Below are 12,863 nucleotides of genomic sequence, written 5' to 3' on the forward strand. Positions count from 1 at the left end.
TGTCGCCTCCTCACAGAGGCCCTCCTAGACCACCCCGTCTAAAGTGGCCCCCACACTCTTTTCTAAACACTTGTTTATTTTCTGCATGGTACTTACCATTACCTGAAATTGTGTGGGTTTTTTTTTTAAAGATTTTATTTATTTATTTGACAGAGAGAGAGACAACACAAGAGAGCACAAGCAGGAGGAGCCGTAGGCAGAGGGAGAGGGAGAGGGAGAAGCAGGCTCCCCAGCTGAGCAAGGAGCCTGACATGGGGCTCGATCCCAGTACCTGGGATCACGACCTTAGCTGAAGGCAGACGCTTCACCAACTGAGACAGCCAGGTGCCCCTGAAATTGTCTTTTTTAAACAAACTTTTTTTGAGGGGAATTTGAGATTCACAGAAAAGTTGCAAAGACAGTACAGAGGGTTCCCGTATACACTTCATCCAGTCCTCCTCATGTCACCGTGTCACTCGACCTGACCATCGTACATCTGTCAAAATGACGAAATTCACCCCGGCACATCACCACTAATTAAACCGCAGACTTTGTTCAGACGAAATGGTACTTTTCCTTTATTTATTTACTTGTTCTCTACTGCCTACCCCACTGGAAGGAAAACTCTGAGAAGCAGGGAGGTTGCCGTACTTATTCACCAAGTCCCTCATACCCAATAAATATCGATCGGTAAAAGGAGAGGAAATATTGGCGAAAGCAGCCGATGATTACTAAGGACTCCCTCTGCCATGCACTGTTCTGAGTGCACTAAACACGGTCAATCATTTAATCCTCAGGACAGCCCATGAGGTAGCTACTAATAATGGGGAAACTGAGGCACGGTACAGTCTGGCGGCTGACTGAGGCCACACAGATGGTTAGTCCCAGAATGGACGGACTCCAGCATTTCCCTCGGTACCAGACGCCCGTCCTTCCGTGTCCTTAGTCCGCGTCGGTGGGGGGGGGGGGGGGGGGGCGCCAGCACCCTTCTGTGGGCAGGCCCCAGTGCAGCTAATTTGCCTGAAGCCACAGGAGGACCGGGGTGCAGGGCTGGGATGGAACCTGAGCCTCCTGCCTCCAGCTGGCTGCCCTGAGGCTGTGACTCCCCCGGCTCTGCCCGGAAGGGTGTGAGGCACCGCTCCCAGGGCCACCGGCTCCACCCTGCTGCAGGGAAACAGAGGGCAGCTGGTTCGGCCACAGTCTGTGGGCTCTCTCCTGTGTCCCCCCACTTCCCAGAGGGGCGCTGAGACCCCCCTCCACCTGTGTTTGCCCACAGCCTTAGCCTGGGCCTCCAGGATCTGACCCCTGGCGGGGCGGGGGTGGGGGGGAGACCCTCTCCATCCTAGAGGAGGCTGTCTTCTCAGAGGGGTTTCCTGGGCTCTGGGGGTTTGCTGGGGGCGGGGTGGGGGAAGTGGAGCCACAGTGAGGATTATTAGGCTTTTCCCAACACCCTGGGACCAGCCAGGCACCTCCCAAAGGGAAAAGCTGTTCTGGAGCCCTTGGACAGGACGGAGGCCAGCCGCCCCCATCCAGCCTGAGTTCCGCCCAGCGCCAGCCTAGCGCAGACTCGAAGCCCTAATAATGTTTGCTGGATGCTTTGAATACAAGCGTCAGTGCCCAGAATCTCCTTGAGGTTTCAGCCAGGCGTGCCGGCCCCATCCCCCCTTCTGGGGAGCAGAATAAGAATGGGGGGGGGCTGTGTGACAGGGGACACCATGAGGTGGTGGCAGCCTCCGTGAGAGAAGCAGGCTGCTCCACCCAGAGCTGGGGGTAGGGGCGCCTTGTGCGCGGCTAATTAAACAGTGACTGTGATGAATCGGGGAGAGGCTGCTGCTTGCTAATTAAAGGTGCGGGCGGCTTGCCTGGCAAGGAGGGAAGGCAGGAGCAGCCTGGAACCATGTCAAGAGGCCAGGCCGGCAAGGACAGCACTGGCTCTGGGCATCTCTTCCATCCTCGGGCCCTCCCAGCAGGGCCCCATGGCCCCCTCCCCACTTCCCTATCTCTCCTACCCACCTTGCCAGAGCCTGGGGCCTCGGACTTCCCCCTCCCCACCAACCCAAATTGCTTTCCTGATAAGGGCCCAGGCGTTGGGGAGGAGGGGCCTCCTGGAGCCCAAGGTCTGGGCTGGTGGGTGGGCATCATTTGGAACCTCTGAGGTACTTCCTTTCACCCCACTCCCAAGAACATTGAGTTGGGTGAATGAGCTCCATCAAGATGGGAGGTTGGCCAGTGTGAATGAGGCCCCAAGATGACTTTGGAATTACAGATTCTGAGACTCACGGGGGCTTTGAGCCTCACCCAGTTTCCCCGCTGTAACAACACCTGATGTTAGCTGGGGTCCTGCTCTGCCCCACATGTCCCAGCGTGTATGAGAGAGAAAAACAGAGATGGAGAGACAGCGTTCCTTTCTGGTCTCAGCACACAAATCTAGAAAAGAGAAGACAGGAAGCAAGGATCTCTGGTCCTCAGAGGTTCCTATACAGTGGACAACAAGATGCCCGACTGCCTATCTCTGCCTCACAACTGCTCAGGGCAGGGCAGGGCTCTGTGGCTAAGAGCACGCCCCACCCCCCACCTCCCAGGGGCCAGAGCTCCCAGTCCCAGCCCCACCACTTACCAACTGTGTGGCCTTGGGCAAGGTAGCTAATTGCCCCATGCTTTGGGTTTCTCACCTGCAAAGCTGAGGATGGCAATACTGCCTTCTCAAAGGGTGACCAAGGGGACCAAGTGGGATAATCCAGGTGAGGCACTTAGCAGAATGTCTGGTCCATAGAACAGGCCCCGAAAATGTCAACCATTATTATGTGAAAATTTGGGGGACTTGGGTAGGTGTGGCCCAGTGCCCGCCTCTCTTCCAGGTGACCTCCTTATGGACAGCACAGCTGCAGACCTCTTGGAACAATTATATCAGACACAGGGAGAGCATGTCACCCTTCCCACCAGGGCTCTCATATCCACTCTGACCCCCATAACCTTTTGAGGGAAGTAGAAGAGCAAAGAAGCAAACAAAATGGATGCTCAGAAAGCTATGCGACCCGCCCGAAGTCATACAGCGTAGAAAGGGGCAGAGATGGCTCTGGGCCCTTGAGCAGGAGGAAAGATGGGCTCCTGGTTCCCATGGTAACATCTGTTGAGCGTCTATTGGATGCCAAGTCCTGAACCAGCCAGAGGGACCTAAGGGAACTGGACACTCACTCTGCCTTCAAGAGGACCCAGTCGGGAAGGAAGGAAAACACACCCATAGCGGGAACGCAAGGCAAAGTTGTCAGGCATCCAAGCGGGGGCTCCAGGGCCGTCCGTGCAAGGGGCTGAGAGCTGCTGCTTTGATTTGGAGCTTGATTTGAAGCTAAGGTTGTGCTTCTATGGGGAAGGTAAAATCAGCTTTGGGGGAGCCTGGAGAGGGTTGATAGGGCCCCTCTGGGGCTCCCAGGAGAATCCTTCACAAAGGGGGTCAGATACTCTGCTCTGGGAAGTGCCTGTGGTACCTGCTTCTGAGATCTGGGGTCTGTCACTCGAGGTATCTGGGAGCCCCAGATGGTGTGGTTTCAGACACTACACTGTCCAGGACCCACAGCAAGAATCCATCCATATCCTGAAGGAGCTGAAATGTGTCCAGTCCAGGTAGCCAGTCACTCACCAGGGTGGGGGCTTTCTACTGCCATACAGTGCGGTAGGGGAAGGATGCATAGGCCCCCAAAGGGGCTCAGAGACAGTAGAAACCTTTCCAGGCTGAGAAACTCAAGGCCGTTGGCCCTGTTGCTGGACACCTGGACCTTAGGCAGCCAACCCAAAGCAGGCAGGAATGAGTGCAAGGTCACTGGCCTTGGGGGTGATGTCTCCATCTTCCCTCCTCACAGATCAGGACTCAGCCAGAGGAATGTGGCAAAAGGCCCGGGCAGGTCTAGCCACAGGGAAGCCTGTGCAAGCAAAGCTAGCAGCTCCTTGAAAACACACCCTACCTCCGCCTCCCCAGGGCCCCCTGTGCCCTAGCTGGGCCAAATGCTGGTCTGGGGCGCCCTCTGGTGGCCACTTGGGGCAGTGGCAGAAGCAGCAGCAGGTTTAAGGGTGGGTGGTCAGACTTGGAGACTTCAGAGTGGACTTGCCTCTCCCACTGCACAGATAGGAAAACCAAGGTCTGGGGGCTGTGGGGGATAGGCGAGGGAGTAACTTTCCCAGGTCAGTAGCCAAGCCCAGAACAGAACCCAGACCTCCTTCTGCACCAGTGGCTGCTCTTGGTGGGTCTCAAGGCATCCCCACCAGGGGAGGGAATACTGTCCAGGAGGCTCGCTCCCCAGTGACCATGGATAACTGGGTGGTAGGCAGCGGAGAAGCTATGTGATGGGGTACACAGCACTTCCCCTCTCTAGCCTTGGGTTCCTCACCTCTAAAACCTGGAGCTACTGGCAAGGGGACTAGGGTCCCTCTCATACACTGCTAATAGTGAGGCTATAACAGGCCAACCTTTCAGGAAAACCTAAAATGAGCCTTCTGACAGCGAGCACTGGGTATCATACTAATGGTGAAAGACTGGGTGCTTTCCCCTTGAGATCAGGAACAAGACAATGATGTCCACTCTTGCCACTTCTACTCAACCTTGTAGTGAAGTTCCAGCCAAGGCACTCAGACAAGAAAAGAAAAAAAGGCATCCAGGTTGCAAAGGAAGAAGTAAAACTATCTCTATTTTCAGATGGCATGATCTTGTAAATAGAAAATCTAAAGAATCCACACACAAAAAGTTAGAACTAATAAATAAGTTCAGCAAGGATGCAGGATACGAGATGAATATACAAAAGTCAATTGTTTCTCTGTGCACTTTGCAAGGAACACTTCAAAAATGTAATTAAGAAAATAATTTCATTTACACTGCAATCGAAGAGAATAAAACAAATAATTTAACAAAAGAACTGCAAAATTTATACTCTAAAAATTACAAAATATTGTTGAAAGAAATTAAGGAAGACCTAAATACATGGAAAAACATCTCATGTTCATGGATCTGAAGACCCAATATTGTTAAGATGGCAAGACTCCCAAAACTGACCTTCAGACTCAACACCATCCCCATCAAAATTCCAACTTTGTTTCTTTGCAGAAACTGACAAGCTGATCTTAAAATTCTTATGGAAATTCAAGTGACCCCAAACAGCCGAAACAATATTGAAAAAAGAAGAACATTGTTAGAGGACCCAGAGGAAGCTTTCTACAAAGTTACAGTAATTAAAACAGTGTGGTACTGGCATAGGGGTAGACATATAGATTAATGGAATGGAACGAGAGTCCAAAAATAAACCCTCACACTTACAGTCAATTGATCTTCAACAAGAGTGCCCAGACAATTCAGTGGGGAAAGGACAGGCTTTTCAGCAAACGGTGCTGGGGCAATTAGATACCCACATGCAAAAAAAAAAAAAAAAAAAAAAAAGGAGGCTGGCCACCTTCCTCACACCCCACACAAAAATTAACTCAAAATGGATCTTAGCTGCAAATAATAGCATTAAAACTATAAAACCCTTAGAAGAAAGCATAGGCCTAAATCTTCATGACCTAGGTTCAGGCAATAATAAGACACAAAAGCATAGCAACACAAGAAAAAAACAGGTAAATTGGACATCATCAAAATAACAAACTTCTGTGCTACCAAGGACATTGTTAAGAAAGTGAAAAGACAGGGAGCCTAGCTGGCTCAGTTGGTAGAGCATGTGACTCTTGATCCCGGGGTTGCGAGTTTGAGCCCCATGTTGGGTGTAGAAATGAAGAAGAAGAAGAAGAAGAAGACGAGGACGAAGAAGAAGAAAGTGAAAGGACATCGAATGGGAGGAGATATTTGCAAACCATATATCTGATAAGGAACTGTAACCAGAACATGTAAAGAACTCTTACAACTCAATGATAAAAGACAACCCAATTTAAAAATGGGCAAATGATCTGAATAAATATTGATCCAAAGAAGATATACAAATGGTTCACAGCTCATGAAAAGATGACAAAAATCACTAGCCATCAGGGAAATGCAAATCAAAACCATGAGATGCTACTTTGCATACACTAGGTGCTATTATCAAAAAAGACAGTTAATAACAAGTGTTGGCAAGGATGTGAAGTCAGAACCCTCACATACTAGTGGTGGGAATGTAAATGGTGCAGCCGCTTTGAAAAACAGTCTGGGAGTACCTCAAAAGATTAAATAGAATTACCATGTGACCCAGCAGTTCCATACCTGGAAGGTATAGATCCAAGAGAAACTAAAACATGTTTACCCCAAAATTTACATGAATGTTCACAGACACATTATTCATAATAGCCAAGAAAGTAAAAACAACCCAAACGCCCATCAACTGATGAATGGAAAAATAAAACATGGTCTATCCACACACAGAAATATTATTCAGCAATAAAAAGTAATTAAATACTGGGGCACATGGGTGGCTCAGTTGGTTAAGCATCTGCCTTAGGCTCAGGTCCTGATCCTGGGGTCCTGGGATCGAGCCCCCCACCCCCACCCCTGTTGTCGGGCTCCCTGCTCAGTGGAAAGTCTGCTTCTTCTCTCCCTCTGACCCTCCCCACTGCTCCTCCCCAGGCTCTTTCTCTCTCTCAAATAAATAAATACAATTTTTTTTTAAAGATTTTATTTATTTATTCGACAGAGATAGAGACAGCCAGCGAGAGAGGGAACACAAGCAGGGGGAGTGGGAGAGGAAGAAGCAGGCTCATAGCGGAGGAGCCTGATGTGGGGCTCGATCCCAGAACGCTGGGATCACGCCCTGAGCTGAAGGCAGATGCTTAACCGCTGTGCCACCCAGGCACCCCAATAAATACAATTTTTAAGAATAAATAAATAATTTTTAAAAAACACTTGGTTTTTTTTACAACTTCTAGAAATTTCTTCTAGGAATTACTCAAGCGCATAAAAATATATGTATAAAGATTTCCATCACAGTATTGTTTCTAACAGCAAAAGTGTGAGAAAAACCTAAGTGTCCATGAGTAGGGGAACCAGTCCATTATTATGTTCAACCCTGGGATGGAACCACAGAATCATTAAAAAAAAGATTAAAAATGAGAGTCACCACGGACAAGGTGTAAGATAACTCTGCCAAGTTAAAAAAATAAATCTACAGATTAAAAGGGACTTAAAAGACAGATTTTTTTAGACAAAATTATAGTATCTAGGGATTCACACTGGGTGATAACTAGCAAGAAAGTGATGACCTTAAAAGTCACGATCACAGTGAGGCGCCTGGCTGGCTCAGTTGGTGGACAATGATTCTTGATCTCTGGGTCGTGAGTTCAAGCCCCATGTTGGGCATAGAGCTTACTTTAAAAAAGAAAAGAAAGGTTGGGGGGGGCACCTGGCTGGCTCAGTCAGTAGAGCATGTGACTCTTGATCTCAGGGTCATGAGTTCAAGCCCCATGTTGGGAGCAGAGATTATTTAAAAAAGAAAAGAAAAAAGTCAGGAGCACAGTAACTTTTTGTGGGGAGGTTGGGGGAGGGGGCACACCACGGGCTAGGGTGGCTGGCAGAGTTCTTCACTGGGCAGTGGTTCCAACTGAACAATTATTTTATATGGTCTTTCTGTGTCATATTTTGTAACAGAAAAGGTAAAAATCAAGTATACTCATTTCAATTTTTAAAGCAAGTATCATAAGATTCCATTCTTATAAAAATAATCTATATGTGTATATGCACAAAAACCCCTGGCAGTTTGGGATTTGGGGCGCTCTTATGTATTTCTGAATTTTTGCATTTTTTTTCCTGCAGTGAATAAGAAATACTTTAACAGCCAGGAAAAAAAAACAAAAACAAAAAACAATAAAGCTATGTGTGTTTTGGGGCCTCCCCTTGGAGCTCTGACATTGTGTGGGCAGAATGGTGGACCCTGGGGCATGGGACGATGGCACAGGGGCACGTTCGGGACAAGTCCAAAATTCATTGTCTGCTCAGCATCCCAGGGCTCAGCCAAATCCCCAAGGCCCAGCATCCGCTGCAGCTTCCTGGAGATCCAGCCAGTCAGGTAGCCAGTGGCTGCTGCGAGCTCCACACATGGGGAATGCGGTTCTGGCCTGGCACACCTGATGCAGGTCCCCGTGCCCCCGGCCACACAAGCATCCTACGGCAGGCCAGAGAAGCCCTGGGCACGGGGCAGGGTCTCATCCCAGCTGGCTTTGCTACGAGCAGCACAAAACCCCACGATAACAAGCTGACGAGCACTTTCTATACGCTAGCCGCTTGTGCTAGGTGGCTTACGTGGTTGGTTTATGGAACCATCCCAATGACCTGAAGCCATGGGTGTGATCAGGGGCTTCTCCCAGGAATCCAGGAGAGTGGCTGCCCTCACTTTGCGGATGAGGACGCTGAGGCTGAGACAGGGAAGTCACCTGTGCCTCTCCCACAGTGACTATGTGTCAGGGTCAGGCGCACAGCCAGAGATGCTCAGCAGCTGCGAGAGGCCATGGGTACCACCCCCCGCCTCCATGGACTGGCTCCTAGTAAAGTCAGTAGTTACTGTACTACAACCTTGGGAGCATGTGCGGCAGAGGCGAAAGTGCACTGTTTCATTTGCTCCTCTCATCAAACCTGTAAATCTCCAGTCTGACTGTTCTCCCTTTTTAAAGCCTGGACACTGGAGGCCCAGAGAGCTGAGGGACAGGCAGAGAGGGTCCCGGGGGCCTCCAGTGCACAGGCCAGGGCAGCCGGGTGGGAAAGCTCTCCTGGCCACGCAGCGAGCTTCCCTTCCCATCGCGGGTGGTGCCAGGAGAGCCATTCTCCAGAGCAGTGGGCCTGCCTCCCAGCAGAGCCCCCCCAGCTACAGCATGTGCCTTCCCAGCAGGGAAAAGGGCACTGAATGACAGAGCCAAGGGCAAAATGCCGGGGTCTCAGGGATCTGTAACCCTCTGCTGCCTCCTCAGGTAGCTCCAGCCCAAGATTATCCCAGGCCCCTCCAATAGTCAGGTGGTCAGACAGCTCCTGTCGGAGAGCTCCTCATGGACAGAGGGCCGGGCCACTGGCAACATGTGCGACTGCGTCTTTGGGTACCCACCACCCGCCAGGCACCAGCTAGGCTATGCAATCTGGCACCAAGCCTCACAAAGCCCCTTCAATACATCATATCTGCCTCATTTTACAGAGAGGCAATGGGGCTCAGAGAGGTAGAGTGACTTGTCCAAAGTCACACAGCCAGAAGTCTCAGAGGTTCCTGGTGGCCAATTTCAACCAAGGAAGGACAGAGGAAGGGATCATCCAGGACCCTTCAGAGGGAGGGAAAGGACCCACTATGGAGGGGAGGTGGGGAGAAGAGAGGGCCTGCCTCCTGAGCTCTCTCTTGGGACATATTCATCAATCCATTTGTTCTCTGCTCACAATACATTCATGGACCCTCTCCACATGCTGGTGTCTTTGCTGGGCACTGAGGACTCAGGTAAACGAGGCTCATCTGTGCTCTCACAGAGCTCATGGCCTAGCGGAACAGAAAGGGAAACTGGGGAAGGAAGAGGCTGCCACTTGCCTGGGTGTACTAGTATTTACTGTGGGCCAGGCCCAGTGCTGGAAACTGAGGGCAGCACATAAATGAGAAGCACAAGGCTCCTGCCCTCCTGAAGCATAAATTCTGGTCGAATCTAGCCCCAAACCTCCAGAAACCCTGCCTCCATGACCCCTGAGCCCTGAACACAATGGGAAATTTCTCTAGGGGTTCTCCAGAGTCCTACTTGGGCCTGGTTCTGGGCTGCTGAGCAGGGATCCAGAAAGGGCAGGGAAACCCAATTAGTCCCTTCCCTAGAAACTAAATCAAGGCCCTGGGCAGGCCAGAGTTGTTCAGAGGGGTCTGCAGTCATCCAGTCTGGACAAATGGAAGGCCAACAGGGCCACCATTCAGTGTATAGCCACAAACTCCCGGGGCTGGGGACACAATAACTCTCACCAAGTGGAGGCCACTTGCCCAAGGCCACCCAGGCCTTACCATACCTTTGCTCCTTCACTCCCCACTGACAGCAATTCTGGCTCAGAGACAGCATTACGGCGTTTGGTTCCAGTCGCTCTGACATCAGGTCTATTTCATAGCCTGGGAAGTGGAGAAACGGGGAAATGGAAGGACTTGCCCAAGATCACACTAGCTCATGGCACAGGCAAAATGTGAACCAGGGACTGTCGGTCCTCTTCACCAGCTCACACACCAGGAATGGGCACATATATACCCACGCTGGCAATGCTGGATGGCTTTCCAACGGGGGCACCGCATGAGCTGCGGGCACAGAGGGAAGCTCCTTTCCTAAGTCCCCCTCGCTTGGTTTTTGTGTTTGTGTTTCTGAATGTTAGACTTTTGCAGTCACCTGAGCTGTTAAGCTGAGGGGCCCCTCTCGCTGTGAATGGCAGAGAGGGTACCCCGGAACGGCTCCATCTCAGCAGCCAAAAAGCTGGATTTATATTTTTAAGTGGGATTTTAAATGTTCCAGGGGTTCTTCTGAGAGAGAGACAGAAAGCACAAGAGAGCGTGCAAACAAGAGGGAGAGAGAGAATCTTAAGCAGGATCCACGCTCAGCATGGAGCCCGACGCGGGGCTCGATCTCATGACCCTGAGATCACGACCTGAGCTGAAACTAAGAGTCGGACGCTCAACCAACTGTGCCACCTAGGCGATGCAAAGTGGAATTTTTAAAACTGCCAAATCCCTTTGGTAAAAACGATTTTTAAAAAGAGAGAGTCAAAAAAGGAGAATGAAAAAAAAATAGGAGAATGGCTATATAAATTATTAAGACAACATTATAAAGCCATTAAATAACTTTAAAGAAAATTTTAACATTGTGAGAAAATATTCACCCTATATTGTAAGGTGGGGGGGGGGAGCCAGCTCTAGAGTATTATTACAATTAAAATATACATTTATACATACATATGATCCATACAGAAGAACAGGACTAGAGAGAAATGCAACAAAATAGCAATGACAGGTATCTCCGGGGAGCAAGATGACAGATGACTTTCATTTTCTCCTTTGCACCTTTTTGTAGTTTCCAAATTTTACAATGAGTATAAATTGCTTTTATAATTAGACATAAAACAGAAAAGCAGAGGAGGGGCTGCCCTTGCCCAGGCTCATCCCTCCACTTCCACCCACCCTCCACACAGAGCTGGGCAGCCCCTGGGCTCCATCCTCACTGACCAGTCCAGCACTGGCCAGAGCTGAGGGGCCCTGGCGAAGCCACTGGAAACTGAGGACAGCCAGCACAGAGGTCGTGGGATTCACTGGCCACCTCTGCCTACAGAGGAACCAGCAAGGGGACACTCCCCTGCCGGGGCCCTTCAGAAGGGTCAAGGGCAGGCTGTAAATTTCCTGGCCAGGGACACTGGGATTTGATGCTCTCAGGGGCTGAGAATCAGAACATTCATTATCTGCTGTATGAGGGAAGTCGTCTTCTTTGTTCCTTGTATTTCTTTCAGAGCTGCTGAGTGCAGCAGGAAGGCTGGAGGAGAGCTGACCTTTGTCACCCTCCCACTGTGGGCTCAGGCAGGCTCTCGGCTTCCCCACATGGGACTGGAGCGCCTGCGCCAACTGGTCTCCCTGGGCCCCTCTGACCTCCAGGCTCGGGGTTTCTTCTAACCTGAGGGGTGAAGCCCAGGGGTGCTGGCCTGCGTTCCCGCTCCCGGGTTCCTGTGCTCCAGGAACCACTCAGCCCTACCTCCTGCGGTGCCTCCTCCGGCTCCACCCCGTCTGCACCCACAGGGGCTGGACTAAGGCAGAGTTTCCAGAGAAGGGCCTCCCTGCTCTCTGGAGCTGTGGATTTGGGCAGGTTCCAAGAATGGTGCCCTCACTTCCTTCCAGCTGAGATCCTAGCCACCGCCTCCCTGTTCTGGAAGCTTCCGCCCTCCTCCTGGGCTATTTTAGCAATCAGGTCACCCGTTGGCTCACTCTGAGCATGCGGTCAATTAAAACCCACAGGCCCTTTTCACAGAAATGGTGGTATCTCTTCCTCTTCCAGATGCTGCCAAAGTCAGGGTCCTCAGGGTGAAAACAGTATGAGGTGATGGTTTGGTGGTCCTCCTGTAGCAGGGAGCCCTTGCTCAGGAGCTGAGGCCATGCATTATTTCCATCCCTACTGTGGCCAGTGTCTTACGAAGGTGGCTGATGGCACGAAGGGGGAGCTGGGCACAAGGCCGTTCGGATGGCCTGAATACCTATGTGGCCCCGTGCTGTACCCCACTAGCGCTGGACACAGAGCCGTCCCTCTGGTCCTCACAGGCTCTAGGCAGGGAGTCAATCCCCACTTACAGGGTAACTGAGTGACCTCCGAAAGTCATCATGTAGTAAGCAGCAAGGCTGAGAGGGACCCTTGGGTGCCTCAGCAAAGCCCAAATCCGCCTTGACTGCACTGGCACTTCCTAAGGGCTGGCACACGTGGCCACTGACCCAGGCTGCCAAATGAGTTTTTTTTTTTTTTAAGGTTTTTTTTTTTTAATGAATAAATTTGAGACAGAGAGATACAAAGAGAGAGAGAGCATGAGCAGGGGGAGAGGCAGAGGTAGAGGAAGAAGCAGACTCCCTGCAGAGCCAGGAGTCTGACATGGGGCTCCATCCCAGCACCCAGAGATCATGACCTGAGCCACCCAGGCGCCCCATGCCAAATGAGTTCTTGTGATGAAGACTGGGGAGGCTTCACACCCCTGGTCCTACTGACACAGCAGGTTCCCAAGCCCCATGCAAACCCCGAAGGCCAAAGCCCCGCTCTTACAGTCCATATGTGTTCTGCTCACAGCGACTGAGGACGCTGATCACCGCTTGCTCCCGCTAAACCCAGGCTCGCAGGTGTGGAGCCCTCCGGCTGAGGACCCCGCCCACAGCTCCAGGCCCAGCAACGTGGGCCAGTTCCCATCCTCCCCTCCCCGAGGCATC

The 12,863-nt window shown here is 51.1% G+C and overlaps 1 non-coding gene across 1 annotated transcript; it reads right to left on the bottom strand.

The window, feature by feature from the left end:
- Positions 1–410: 410 nt before the first annotated feature.
- Positions 411–2,635, bottom strand: LOC103674468. The gene is made up of 2 exons (XR_005837002.1): positions 2,597–2,635; positions 411–2,084 (listed from the first exon to the last, which is right to left on the bottom strand). It is a non-coding gene; the product is annotated as an uncharacterized protein C20orf203 (transcript).
- Positions 2,636–12,863: the final 10,228 nt, after the last annotated feature.

The sequence above is a fragment of the Ursus maritimus genome, unplaced genomic scaffold (assembly GCF_017311325.1).
Source record: "Ursus maritimus isolate PB19 unplaced genomic scaffold, ASM1731132v1 scaffold_22, whole genome shotgun sequence".
NCBI classification, from domain to species: Eukaryota; Metazoa; Chordata; class Mammalia; order Carnivora; family Ursidae; genus Ursus; species Ursus maritimus.